Below are 14746 nucleotides of genomic sequence, written 5' to 3' on the forward strand. Positions count from 1 at the left end.
TTTAATGTTTTTCAATATTAAGCAGCCTACAAAAGAAAATATTTGTAATAAAATTGGTTTTGAATATAAAATTGGTTTGTAATATAAATGGTTTTGTTGAAATAAATTTATTGAAAACAGTTAGTTTGTTTTTGTTATTATTCTAATATTGGAAAACCCAGAAATTAAGCATTCAGTTTTTTCTATTTGTTTCCTTAAAGTTTATGCAAATCTGGTAAACCTTTCTGGATGTATGCCTGACAATTTATGCAAAACTCATAGCCAAATTGTATCCCTTTAAAAATATCTCAGTTGCAAAAAGTAGAGAATTTTATTTCCTCAAATGTTATTTTCTTTTTCTCTGCTATTCAATGTTAGATGTGACCAATTTATAATACTATATTTTTAATTTTTAATACAATTTTTAATATATGATATTTCAAGTGGAGAATTAAATTTAAACAAACACTCTTTTTAATAAATGTAAAGTGTAGAAAACAAATGAAAGTGATCCTGTGCATGTGGATTTTCCATTTAATTAGTCCTCTTTATTAAGCTCTGGTGTTGTAAATAGTAAAATTGGGTAATTTACCGTAAAGTTGATATTTTACATATTTTACCGGTATTTCACGTAATTTACCTGTATTTTATATTACCTGACATATTTTACAAACCCTTGTAGTTAACATTGTTCAAAACTACCCAAAGCCTAGAAGAAACAATTCTGGATATGATACTGTTGTTTTACTGGATACACAGCATTGCAAAAGAAAGCAATATCATTGTTAATTACACTCATTAATTTTGTTGTGAAGTGCTTGTAATTGAGTCATAAATTGGTATTTGATCAGCCCTTCTCTTACAGCATATTACCTTCTTTGCATATGCTTATTCTCTTTTTATAAACAGTTTATGTATTCTTTCCACTAAAAAAGTTTCAGACAGCAAACTCATTTGGCCTACGGTTCTGTAGCAATGTTACCAGTCTATTGTAGCAATCTAAAGCCTAGAACACTCGTAGCTTTTTTGCACCAATATAGTTAATAGGTGCCAATTTCCTTCTCTTCAGCATGAATTGCTTAAATGTTGGAATATCACGCTGAAAAAATGGAATAAAAGCTAAAAAAATGATAGACAAAAAAAATGCTTAATTGGTCTTCTAGGTACAGTGCATCTCAAATTTAAAGCTCTACCTTTCAAGGATTAACCAGTTGGATATCTGGTGCATTGTAGTGGGTCAGTAACTGCAGTTTAATTGATGCTTTGTTGACTTTTTTTTCTTTATGTCCAGTATTATTGATGATTCTCAGCAGCACAGATCTACCAAAGTAAAGAGAAAAGAGCCTGTAGTTTTTTTTTAATTTATCCCCCCCTAGACCATTACGTGTGGCAAGAGTTGCCTTGGAACCTTTGAAGGGGGCAAAAGCTCTAATTCTTAAGAGTCAAAAGCTATTGGAGGTAAACTAGTCCCCATTTCACACCTTTTTTAGCTGCCCCCTCCCTCTGAAGCGAGCCAATCAAAGTTTTGAGTACCATTTTGTTCAAAATTGTTGAAATGTCCAACACCTATGCCTTTTCAGATTCAATGCCTCTCAAAACCATTGGGGCAAAGGCTTTTAAATTACGCAAGTAGACCATTGTTTATATATAGGATTTGCTATTTGAAAAAGTAAATGTTTGATTCTGGGTCTGGAATAGGGTCTAGGGTATTACAATGAAAGTTTTAGAGAGTCTTAAACTAAATCAAAACGCATTATCGACATGCAGGTTGTATCATAAGAATAGCTGATCAGCAATGTCTTAAGAACACCTGAGAGTATGAAGTTGAATTTTCTGCTTTTTTACTGTTGATACTATTGTACTAAATCAAAAGAGTTTAAGTACAGCAAGGTTGCCAAGATGGCATTCATACAAAGTATTAGGAACCAGATAGGGAATTAAGGAGATATGTATGTAAAGTTGACGGGGACATAAAACTAAAGCAAAAGGTTTTATGTGAATGCAAGTTATTTAAAAGGCATACAGCAATATCTCGGGAACGGTTTAGGGTATAAAGTTAAAACTCTCAGGGTTTCTACTACTGCTACTATAACTAGTACTAATACTGCCACTACTGCTTTAACTACTTGACTAAATCAAAAGAAGTTAAGTGCATAGAGCTTGTCAATAGATGACAACCTCTATATATTATAGGAACAGACTAGGGTATTATGTTGAAACCTTACGGGAAAGTTGAGGGGAATGTTAAGCGAAATCAAAAGGCTCTATGCATATCCAGATTGTCAAAAGGGCGTCTGTGTAATATCTGAAGAACAGTTAAGGATATTACGTTGGAACTTTCAGGGCATGTTTTTAGGAATGTTGAACTAGATCAAATGACACTATGTGAATCCAAGGTGGTCTAAAGAGCATATCGGTGATGCTCAAGAATGGCGAAGGGTATTAAGTACAAACTGAAAGGTTATTTTAAGGGGGATGTTGGTTGTATGTCTATCAGGGATTTCAAAAGAGCGTATCTGTAATATTTTTGGAATTGCAAAGGGTATAAGGCTGAGACTTTCAAAAAATGTTGAGGGCAATATTGAACTAGATCAATGTGGGCACAAAGGTTGTCAAAAGCGCTTATCAGCAATATCTCATAAACAACTGGGGATGTTATGGTATTAATTTGACAACTTCAGGGCTATTGCGTGTGCTATTGCTGTGACCGTGACTACATGTAACTGGTTTTGTGACTGTGACTGCTTACAACTGTGACGGGGATTATGATTGTATCTGACTGTAACTGTGAGTACTTGTGACTGTGACCACTTTTGACTATGCCTACTTCTGACTGGGACTACCTATGACTGCAACTCTTAGTAAGACTACTGCTACTATGGTTGCTACTACTATGACTAGCTACTACATCTACATCTTCTACTTGTATGACTATATCTTCCACCACTATGTCTTCAGCTACAATGACTAGTACGACAACTACTGCTGCTATGGTGACTACTTCTACTAGTACTACGACTGCTGCTCCAATGATTACTACTATTGCTACTACTAAGATAGCTAGTACACTTGCGACTACAATGACCACTACTACAATGGGTACTGTTAATATTATTTCTAAGACTACTACCACTACAGTCACTGCTACTATTACAGATAGGCCAACTACGACTACTAATAGTACTCTGCGACTAATACCACTAAGAATGCCACGACTGAAAGAAATTAAAAAAATACTTTACAAATATTCCTTTTATTGACCAATAAAAAAACCCAATATCAATTAAAAATGAACAGAAATTAATTCGAAAAAGCTTTATTCAGAAAAGAAGTTTTAGAGAAAAGTACAGAGTTACAAAGAAACATTTTTTAAGAGTTAAATTAAATCTAAGACGATCAGAAATAAATTTAAATAGTAATTCAAAGTATAAAACGAACATACATCACTATCAATAAATAAGTGAAACCTAAACGGATAGATCAATAATTAGTATTGTTTGACTACAATGACCACTACTTCCATGATTACTGCTGCAACAACTAGTACTGTTGGGAGTGATGTTATTTCTAAGACTACTATTACGGTCACTGCTAAAACTACTGCTACTTTTACAGAAAGGCCTTTATGACTACTTACAGACCTCTGACTACTACCAGTTCTGCTGCAACTACTACCACTAAAAAACTAAAACAGAGAAATATTAAAAAAATACTTCACAAATATTCCTTTTATTAACCATAAAAAACTGTATCAATTAAAAATGAACGGAAATTAATTCGAAAAAAAATTATTCAGAACAGAAGTTTTTAGAGAAAAGTAGAGTTACAGAGTAAAGAGTTATATTAAACCTAAGACGAACAGATCAACCTTTTTAGTCGTAGTGTATCTTAAGTCAGCTTGGCATTAATGTTTGGGTGTACTTCCTTCGTTTCCTTGTCTCCCTCCCTGTTATTCCAGTTCTGTTCCATTTTTGAAACTCTTTATTGCCAATTTTCAGCAGCCTTGAAAAACGAGGACTAAATATTGTGGTTCATATTCATCCAGTGATGTCATAAGTCAATAGGTGCTGAGTCTTTCCTTTATTTGAAATAGAAAAATAAAGAGCAACATTGAAACTTAAAACGAACCGAAATTATTCTGTATATGAGGGGAGTTGCCCCCTCCTCAACTCGTTGCCCTTTTCGCTAATTTCTTGTTAGATTTAAAAGTCTTTTTATTCTATTTCAATGGTCATATGTTTCAGTAATCATTCTCAATCATTAATCGAATTGAAGGGGTTATTGTCCCTTCAAATCTTTAAAGGCAGAGCCTCTTTTGTTCTTTAGTAAAGTGAAACGTATTTTTAACAGTTCCAGGTCCAAAAATTTGTAGTAGGGTATAAGTCCTTTCACCCCTTTGATTCTCCAAAAAGTGTCACCAGATATATAGAAATCCATTGTCCTCAACTGTAACCAATTCTTCTTATCAGTTAAAACAAACCAATCCTCCCAATTAAACTTTTCAATTCTTTTGATGGGTTGTGGTAAGTGCGGGTACTTGAGTCACCTTTCCCCAGCAATTTATGACCTACAGGCCGGCCGGTACCAATACGGCTCTTCATGATCACTCCTGCACTCTCCAGAACAAATGATGAATAGCCTCCTTCTTTTTAATGGATTCATTATGCAAATATAAACACTAATCAATTAGACTTTTCTTTAAAATGTCAATAGATGCCTTAAAAATCTTTTTATCTACGTGCCAAGGCAGGTTCGAATTCAGGATTGCAGTGTAACTATGAGGAATATTTGCCATAAAGCATAGGCGTTTAAGGGAAATAGTCTCCACACTCAGTGGCTGACAATCGAATAAAATGTTTAGGATCGTTTCATCCATTGCAAAGCAGACCCGGCATAGAGTGAAGTGATGTAGCTTCCAATTAAATAACAAACTATTGAGAGGAAGGGCACCTGATTTCAGACGGTAATATAGCACTGTATGTAGTCTGGAATGAAAAGGAGATAAAGTCAATTTACTTTGATTAACATTAGATCTTTGCCTAATCATATCACGTGAGTTGAGGTCGGAGAGAGGACCTGGATTTAACAAAGAAGCCTTGGATGCCAGTACATCAGCAGTATCATTATATTTGATAACTTTATGTCTTGGAACATGTTGGAAATAAATCTGGTTTCCTTTAGCATGGAGGTTCAGAAGCTGTCTTCTAATGTTGAATAGGTCCTTATCATTGGCGATTCCATTAATTTATCAGCAACAGTGCTGCCAATTTGGAGTCAGAAAGGAAAAGAATATTCTCCTCCACAATGCTATCATTTAAGAGAACATCTAGAGCCAAGCGAATGGCACATAATTCAGCAGACAAAATAGAAGACCCCAAAGGAAGGGGTGAAAAAGGTTAAGATTCACGGATGGGATATATACTCCTGCTCCAGCTCTCCCATTCTGAACGGATCCATCAGAATAGATTTTCCTGTGATTAGAGTACAACTTCGAAATCTGCTCACCCAGAATAGTCTGAATCTCGTGATTGGGAATTTGGTTTTTATTTATTGGAATAAGTTCTGCTTGACAAATAGTTGGATTCATCTCCCACGGCAGAGTATCAGTAAAGGGGTATGCATAGGGAGAATACTGACTCCAATTTGGGACCTCCAATTGAAACTGATTCCAAGATGAATGACCATCGGTGCAAGCTGCTTTCAACGCAAAGGTATGCTTATACACAAAATGCTTACTTCCATAAGCTTGAATTTGCAAGAAGTATTTCTTCATTTTACTTAGGGAAACCAAACCAGACAGTTGTTTTAATTTAGACAGAGGAGTGTGCCTGTTCAAACCCAGAGAAATTCGAATAGCTGAATTTTGTAAAGATTCCAGGGTTTTAAATGCAGATGATGAACGAATTGAGAAGAATTGGATACCATATTCTAGATTAGATCTGATATATAATTAATAAAAATCCGGAATAACTTTAGGGTGGCATCCCCATTCACTTCCAGCATGTCTCTGAATGATCATGGATTTCAAAGAATTAATATGTGCATGCCATAACATTTTAGAATCAATCCATAGGCCAAGTAGCTTTGCTGAGTTACAATATGGAATTTCACTAGAGAAAAATTGAAGAGGATTGGGAGAATCTCTTGAGCAATTAGCAAATATAAGGGCTTTGGTTTTACTAATTGAAATTGTAAAACCAAAAGCTGAAGAGGATCTCTGAACTAATTAAACATCCTGTTGAATAAGACTTTGAAGAATTACGATATTCTTTGCAAACTTCCAAATAATCAGATCATCTGCGTAAAGGCCAAACAATGAGTGAGATAATTGGAATTCTGAGACATACAAATTGAACAGAAGGAGACTCAAAATCGCTCCTTGAGGAAGACCTTTAGTAATGGGGTTTATCACTCCCTTATACTCATTAAGTTGAACATAAAAACTTTTATCATCTAAAAAGGACTTCATAAAACTTATGAAAGAGTATGGAAAATCTAGGTCAATTAAAAGATCAATCAATATATCATGGACTACATTTCCATAGGCATCTGACCAGTCAAATAGGACTGCCATTGTAGCCTGTCTGGTTTTAAGAGAGTTACAAACATCACTTTCAAGGCGAGTGATGTTATCTACAGAGCTATGTCCTTTTCTGAAGCCTGTTTGTCACTTGGAAAAAGATTACTAATTTCAGCAAACCACTCAATTCTTGATAGAATAAGCCTTTCAAGGACTTTACTGAAAGCTGGTAAAACAGATATAGTACGGTAAACTAGGGTCACTAGATGGTTAGGAAGATTTTAAAGTAGGTAAGACCCGGGCAATTTTTCAAGCATCTGGGAACTTTTGGCTTGACCAAACAAGATTATACAGACTTAAGAGGGCAGTATGGAAAACCTCTGGGGACTCAAAAATCCATCATAGGCAGCGCGCTAGCGCTGCCTAAGTAAAGAACGATGTGGGCACAATGTGTTGTTTTTTTTTTTGTTTTTTTTTTATCCATACCCGGGCACTTCGTATCGAAGGAGTCGTCGCAGAAACTTCGAAAAGGGCTCATTTGATTGGAAATTGGAGTGGCTAGTGCCCTTTTTAATAGTCGAAAGTGATTGGAGGGCAACTAGCCCCCCCCCCCCACGCCCATCGTTCCCCCAAACACATCCAATCAAGATTTTGAGATAGCCATTTTGTTCAGCGTAGTTGATTTCCAGATAGAAAATATGTTTTTGAGGAGGACATTCCCCCACAACCCTCAGGGCAACGGTTTTAGGTTATGCCCTGGGGGCAAATGAGGTTTTTATAGAGCGTTGTCGTAGAAACTTCAAAAAAGGCTCATTCGATTGGAAATTCAAAGGGCTAGTACCCTTTTTAATAGTCGATAGTGATTGGAGGGCAAATAGCCCCCCCCCACTCCATCATTCCCCCAAATACATCCAATCAAAATTTTGAGATAGCCATTTTGTTCAGCGTAGTTGATTTCCAGATAGAAAAGATGTTTTTGAGGAGGACACTCCCCCACAACCCTTGGGGCAACGGTTTTAAGTTATGCCCTGGGGGCATATAAGGTTTTTATAGAAGGCGTTGTCGTAGAAACTTCAAAACAGGATCATTCGATTGGAAATTCAAAGCGCTATTGCCTTTTTTTATACTCGAAAGTTATTGGAGGGCAACTAGCCCCCCCCCCACGCCCATCATTCCCCCAAACACATACAATCAAAATTTTGAGATAGCCATTTTGTTCAGCGTAGTTGTTTTCCAGATAGAAAATATGTTTTTGAGGACAATTCCTCACAACCCTCGGGGCAAGGGTTTTAAGTTATGGCCTGGGGGCATATAAGGTTTTTATAGATGGTGTTGTCGTAGAAACTTCAAAATAGGCTCATTCGATTGTAAATTCAAAGGGCTAGTACCCTTTTTAATAGTCGAAAGTGATTGGAGGGCAACTAGCCCCCCCCCCCCCCAAGCCCATCATTCCCCCAAACATCCAATCAAAATTTTGAGATAGCCATTTTGTTCAGCGTACTTGATTTCCACATAGAAAATACGTTTTTGAGGAGGACACTCCCCCACAACCATCAGGGCAAGGGTTTTAAGTGATGTCCTGGGGGCATATAAGGTTTTTATAGAAGTCGTTGTCGTAGAAACTTCAATAAAAGCTCATTCGACTGGAAATTCAAAGCGCTAGTGCCCTTTTTAATTGTCAAAAGTGATTGGAGGGCAACAAGCCCCCCCTCCCCCACACCCATCATTCCCCCAAACACTTCCAATAAAAATTTTGAGATAGTCATTTTGTTCAGGGTAGTTGATTTTCGGATAGAAAATATATTTTTGAGGAAGACACTCCCCCACAACCCTCAGGGCAAGGATTATAAGTTATGCCCTGGGGGCATATAAGGTTTTTATTGAAATCTTTGTTGTAGAAACTTGAAAAAGGGCTAATTCGATTTGGAATTCAAAGGGATTGCACCCTTTTAATGTTCAAAAGTGATTGAGAGTAAAAAAGCACCACCTTAGATCCCAATTTTCCCCAAACACCCTCAATAAACATACTTAGATAACATTTTATACAACATAGTTCAAAGTCTTTAAAATTAGGTTCCCAAAGATTAAAGGCCTTACCCCGTCATCTCTCATGGTAAGGGTTGTAAGTTTGGTCCTGCGGGCAAATGAGGCTTGTTAGAAAGCTTTGTCGTAGAAACTTCAAAAGGGATCATTCAATTGGAAATTTAAAAGGCAAGTGCCTTTTTTAATAGTTGAAAGTGATTGGATAGCGACTAACGCCCCTCTCACGCCCACCATTTCCCAAACACATCAAATTAAAATTTTGTGAGTTCCATTTTGTTCAACGTAGTTGAAAGTTCTGGAAATTTTGCCTTATAGGATGATAACCCCCTCAGATCCCTCAGTGCACGGGTTGTCAGTTATGCCCTTGGGGCATATAAAGTTTTTATTGAAAGTGTTGTCGTAGAAACTTCAAAAGGGCTCATTCGATTGGAAATTCAAAGGGCTAGTACCCTTTTTAATTGTCGAAAGTGATTGGAGGGCGACTAGCCCCCCCCCCCTCCCCGCCCATTATTTCCCCCCATCCATCCCATAAACATTTTGGGTTAACCATTTTTTTCAGCGTAGTTGTATTCCAGATAGAAAATAGGTTTTTGAGGAGGACACTCCCCCACAACCCTCGGGGCAAGGCTTTTAAGGTACGCCTTGGGGGCATATAAGGTTTAAATAGAAGGTGTTGTCGTAGAAACTTCGAAAAGGGCTCATTCGATTGGAAATTGGAGTGGCTAGTTCCCTTTTTAATGGTCAAAAGAGATTGGAGGGCAACTAGCCACCCCCCCCAATCCACGCCCATTATTCCCCCAAACACATCCAATCAAAACTTTGAGATAGCCATTTTGTTCAGCGTAGTTGTTTTCCAGATAGACAATATGTTTTTGAGGAGGACACTCCCTCACAACCCTCAGGGCAAGGCTTTTAAGTTATGCCCTGAGGGCGTATAAGGTTTTTATAGAAGGCGTTGTCGTAGAAACTTCAAAAAGGCTCATTCGGTTGGAAATTGGGGTGGCTAGTGCCCTTTTTAATAGTCGAAAGTGATTGGAGGGCAACTAGCCCCCCCCCCCACGCCCCACGCTGATATGAAAGGATTAGAATGGCTTTTCAGTCTTTGACGGAAAGTTAATACAAAACAGAATGCAAACAAAGGTTAATGCTAAACCCTATGCTTTCTAAAAGCCAGAATATAATTATTACTTTATTGATAAAAATTCTTTTAAACCTTTACAACTTTAAGCAGTCGAAAATTAGTTATGATTTTAAACAATAAATATTGTCATATCTATAGAAAATACATCTAATAGAAATTTTGAGACAGCCATTCTATACAAAATAGTCTAAATATCATATAACCTGGCTTGTCGGGTTGAAACAAACCCCACAGATAAGGGGCAAGGATTGTAAGTTATCCCAGGGGTATTTAAGGTTTTTATGGAAGGGATAGTTGTTTAAGTCTAGAAGAGGCTTTGTATTTCTCCCTGAAAAAGACTGTGTCAATATAAAACGAACAGAAATTAATTAAAAAAACTTTTTCCACAAAATAAGTTTTTCAAAAAAAAGTAAAGAACTCCATTAAACCAAAAATGAACAAATATAGAATCAAATTATGTACCAAGCATATAACTACCACAAATCAGTATCAATAAATAAATATAACCCGAAACAAACAGAAATTAAAATAAGTCAAACTCAAAACAAGCAGAAGTTAATATGAGTAGTGTTCTAAACCCCATGCTTTCTAAAAGCTAGAATATAATTTGTATTTTACTGAAAAAAATTCAAATGAATTTAGTGAAAAAAATGTGCATGGTCAGTTTAATGAACAAAATAGAATCAAATAATCTACCAAGCATACCACAAATCAGTATCAATAAAAAAAAAATTAAACCCAAAACAAACAGAAATTAAAATATGTCAAACTCAAAACGAGCAGAAATTAATCTGAGTAGGGTTCTAAGCCCGATGCTTTCTAAAAGCCAGAATATAATTTGTGTTTTATTAAAAAAAAATTTTTTATTGTTTTTAATTTTATAGCCTTAAGAAATCAAAAACTAATTAAGATTTTAGGGAATAAATATCAGCATATGTCCATTAAACTGACAATGAATTTTTTTTTTAGTAAAATCATTTGAATTTTTTTCAGTTCTTTACTGAAAACGTTTGACTCTAGAGTTCAAATTCCTGTTCTATGGCCCAAAAAATGTGTTCTTTTTTTTTAAGTCTTATATAGAAATTCTTTAAAAAATTCTTTTTAATGTTGTCACTTTTATAACTTTAAGAAAAAAAAAATTAATTAAGATTTTAAGGAATAAATATCAGCATATGTATATTAAACTGACAATGCACATTTTTTTCAGTGAATTCATTTTAATTTTTTTCAGTATAGTACAGATTATATTCTAGATTTTAGAAAGCATAGTGTTTAGAACCCTATTCAGATTAAGTCTTGGTTACATCATGTGTTGGTTAAGTCTGGGCATGAATTAAAACAAAAAAAAATCAAAATTAAATTTAAAAAAAGTATTTTCAACTATGACTGGAGGGGGGGAGTAATTTTCCTCAGGGAGTATGCTTAATGGAATTGGAGAATTTTCCAAGAGAAAACAACTAAACCTATAGATAATAGCCTAAGCAATTAAAGTATTTGTGAAGGATAGATTGTCTTTGGACTCATCAAATTATTAATGTCTAAGCTTTTATAGACGAAAAACGCGCCGAATCTAATGAACTAGCTTTGCTTATTTTTTCTCCGTAGTAATTTAGACGAAAATGTAGCATTTCCCTTGAAAATTTTGAATGAAAATTCTGTGAATGCGGAATAAAAACACAATTGAAAAATTAAAATGAAAAAGAAAAAAACTAATACCGTTTTTGACACATTTTCTTGACCAATTATAAATACATACATTGGTGGGCGTCTAGTAATAATTTAAGCTCGAATGATGACTAGCTTACAATAACAATTCTTCTCATGTTAAAAATTACCTTATTAGCAGTCATGTTAAAATTACTGGGAATTACAGTTGAATCGGAGCTCCCAAGCAGGGATGTAGCTAGAACACTTTATTGGTGGGGGGGGGGGGGATGGATCTCCATCTGACAGTGGTGGATCCAGAGGGGGGCACCCGCCCGCCTAGCGTAGTCTAAAGTAGTGTAATTTACTTAAATAACCCAAGTTTGCGTTAATTAAACTTGCTTTTAACGAAAGTTTATCGGATTAACCTATTTTGCGCCCCCCTAAATTGTTTTTATAGGATCAACCTATTTTGCACCCCCCCCCCTCCTAAAAAATCCTGGACACACCCCTGCCATCCGAAAAGTCAGAGCTTGGGCTATAGAATCATTTTTCTCAAATTCATTGCCCGCCTGAAACAACGCAACTGCTTTCAAGGGTATTTTTAGAAATATAATTAATTACGAATAAATTTTTTTGGCCATAGAACAGGATTTTGAACTCTTAGTGTCAAACGTTTTCAGTAAAGAACTGAAAAAAATTCAAATGAATTCACTAAAAAAAAATTTCATTGTCATTTTAATGTACATATGCTTATATTTATTCCCTAAAATCTTAATTAATTTTTAATTTCTTAAGGCTATAAAAGTGAAAACATTAAAAAAAAAATTTTGAACAAAGTGTAAAATTATATTCTAGTTTTTAGAAAGCATTGAGTTTAAAACCCTACTCAGATTAATGTTTGATCGTTTTAAGTTTGAAATATTTTAGTTTCTGTTTGTTTTTGGGTTTCATTTTTTTATTGATACTGATTTGTGGTAGTTGTATGCTTGGTAGATTATTTGATTCTATTTTGTTCATTAAACTGACCATACGCATTTTTTTCACTAAATTCATTTGAATTTTTTTCAGTAAAATACAAATTATATTCTAGCTTTTAGAACGCATGGGGTCTAGAACCCTGTTTATTTTAAATTCTGTTTGTTTTGGGTTTGACTTATTTTAATTTCGGTTTTTTTCGGAGTATATTTATTTATTGATACTGATTTGTGGTAGTTGTATGGTTGGTAGATTATTTGATTCTATTTTTGTTCATTTTTGGCTTATTGGAGTTCTTTACTTTTTTTGAAAAACTTATTTTGGCGAAAAAGTTTTTTTAATTAATTGAATATAAATACCATCATGACCTGGGGAGGACTTGATATTATGAGAATTGAGTGCTGCATTAAATTCATCTAGGGAAAATGGTTGATTAAGGACCTTTTATGTAAAGAAGTACGAGGAAGGGTACAAAATGGAGGTCGAGGGTAATGAGAATCAGAACGATTATTTTTATAAATAACAGAAAGAAACTTTGCTTTCATCTTATTTGAGGAAACTGGAGATCCATCCTGCATGATATCATATTTACGGTCATCATTAGACGTCTTACCACTATTAAGTTGGCTAATGAAATTATGTATCTTTGAAATTGGGGTTCTGAAGCTAATATCTGCACTAAAGTTGAACCATGTAGACTGTTTAGCTTTCTTACATACCAATTTTACTTTAGCACATGCTTGCTTATAGGAAATTGCTGTAGATGGATAAGGATTTTTTTGAAACAATTTACGAGCCTTCCTTTTTACGTGTACTGCAACCATGCACTCCTCATTCCACCAATTCTTGGGTCTCTTGGAGCCCTTATAAGAAATTGGCTTAGTCATGGGTATGGAAGATTCAGCTGACTTTAACAGAATGGATTTCATAGTGGCCTAAATAGCATTAATATCAGAACTAGTTGATAAAAAGCAGGAATCAGCTTCCTTCAAAATTTCCCAAAACAGGGGCCAATTCCCTTTGGAGTTGTTAAAAGATGCTATGTGGGGTTTAGGTGGATAGCATACATTTTGAATTAATGCTAGAATCGTAAAATGATAAGATTGCAGAGAGGGAACCTTTACCATCTGAACTTGATCATAATATAAAGGACCAAGTAGTAAGTCAATAGTAGAGAAATTATTAGGTGAAATATTATACCGGGCTTGGAAATTAAATCGAGTGAACATCAAAGTATCTGGAATATTGGACAGAATATTCTCACTGCCTCTTCCTGCTTTGTTGCTATAGGCTATTTTTCCCAAAGTGGACTATGCATATTGAAATCACCAAAAATAGAATAATTATTTCCTAAAAGTTCAGATTCTAAAACCGTTTGGATATCATTGTTTCCTCATTGACTATACAAAGATTTAATGACAAGATTACTACCATTAGCCAGGTTAAGTATAATACCTATGATATCAATTTCATCCCTGTAAAGATTTAATGGTTGAGCGGAATGAGAGATTGAATCATGAACAAAGATGGCAACTCCTCCTCCCTTTCTATTGGTAGATCTGTCATTCCTGTAGCACTTGTAGCCAGGCATTTTAGTTCTCTTAAACTGATGAAAATTATATCAATTGTATTCTTAGATGCATAATAAATGAGATCGCCAAGTCTATTTGAATTAAGTTAGACACAATTCTATTGTAGGATCTGTAGTTTAATTGCCATTGGTTGAGTGTAATAGGTAACATGCTCTATATTTGGTGAGAATTGAAGATAAGTCATAACCTATCTAATCAAAGATGGAATTAGAAAAGTAGAATCTAGCAATATCTTTAGTTAAAGTAGCTGTAAGGGCTTTAGGCAGATTTGATTGGATGATTTGATTCACCGAAGCTATATATTTAATTAGTTTTGACATATCAGGACCATCTCTCTTTTGAGCTGTGTTTGCTTGAAAGAATATATTAGGTGATACTGCCACTCTTTCAGCCCATGATTTCTGACTAAATCTAGGATTTTGGAGAGCTGGGCTAGCTTTGATTACATTAGAAAGCTCAATACCCTGATGAGGGATGATTATCTCAATTGGAATTAACTTAACCTGATTTTGGTTATTTTTCGGAGTGCCTGGCCAAGAGTTGGGTAAAAGGCTTGAGGATGCTTTTTTAGCCTCATTAATTCTTGAGATAATGGGACTTTGGAAAGCTTAGCAAGCTCCATACCTGCTATAGGAAATGGGACATTTTCTTGATGAGCTATCCTTAAAACTTTGGCCCGTTGGATATATTTAGGACACAAGTTATGGTTTGTAGACTGGTGGTCATCTTAACAGTTGATGAATTTAGGAGCTGTAGAACATCTAATTTCACTAGAAACAGGGTGATTACAAAAGCAAGTGTGGCAGATTGTCTGAGAGGAATAGCAGTGCTTAGGTGAGTGACCAAGCT

General features: G+C 35.2%; 1 protein-coding gene and 1 pseudogene across 1 annotated transcript in view; one reads left to right on the forward strand and one right to left on the reverse strand.

The window, feature by feature from the left end:
• Nucleotides 1-14746, forward strand: part of LOC148940132 (uncharacterized) — a 59090-nt gene that overhangs the window by 31613 nt on the left and 12731 nt on the right. The gene's annotated exons all lie outside the window — the stretch shown is intronic.
• On the reverse strand, nucleotides 4658-6034 carry LOC148940133 (uncharacterized; annotated as a pseudogene).

The sequence above is a fragment of the Artemia sp. Qi Xiang Cuo genome, chromosome 20, assembly GCF_049724085.1.
Source record: "Artemia sp. Qi Xiang Cuo chromosome 20, ASM4972408v1, whole genome shotgun sequence".
Lineage (NCBI taxonomy): Eukaryota > Metazoa > Arthropoda > Branchiopoda > Anostraca > Artemiidae > Artemia > Artemia sp. Qi Xiang Cuo.